The sequence below is a fragment of the Galeopterus variegatus genome, unplaced genomic scaffold (assembly GCF_000696425.1).
Source record: "Galeopterus variegatus unplaced genomic scaffold, G_variegatus-3.0.2 Scaffold14225, whole genome shotgun sequence".
NCBI lineage: Eukaryota > Metazoa > Chordata > Mammalia > Dermoptera > Cynocephalidae > Galeopterus > Galeopterus variegatus.
Window position 1 is genome coordinate 22,154 of NW_007740336.1, and position 562 is coordinate 22,715.

Genomic DNA, 562 nt, shown 5'->3' on the forward strand with positions numbered 1-562 from the left:
AAAGCATCAGTCCTTCATATGTGATAGCAAAGAAATGATAACATTTTTTTTTAAAGATGACCAGTAAGGGGATCTTAACCCTTGACTTGGTGTTGTCAGCACCACACTCTCCCAAGTGAGCTAACCGGCCATCCCTATATAGGGATATGAACTGTACTAAGTGTTTTACATGCACCATCTCATTTAATCCTATAAGAACTCTATGGGGCCGGCCCGTGGCTCACTCGGGAGAGTGCGGTGCTGATAACACCAAGGCCCCGGGTTCGGATCCCACATAGGGATGGCCTGTTCGCTCACTGGCTGAGCGTGGTGCTGACAAGACCAAGCTAAGGGTTGAGATCCCCTTACCGGTCATCTTTAAAAAAAAAAAAAAAGAACTCTATGAAGTATGTATCATCATGATCCCCGCCATGCATAAGACAAAGTTAAGGTGCAGAGAGGTTAAACAACTCGCCAAGGTAACACACCCCTATTTAGTGGCAGTGGAATTTGAGTCAACCTAGGTAGTCTGACATCAGAGCATTTAACCCTGCATCTCAAAAGGCATATGCGATCTCATAGT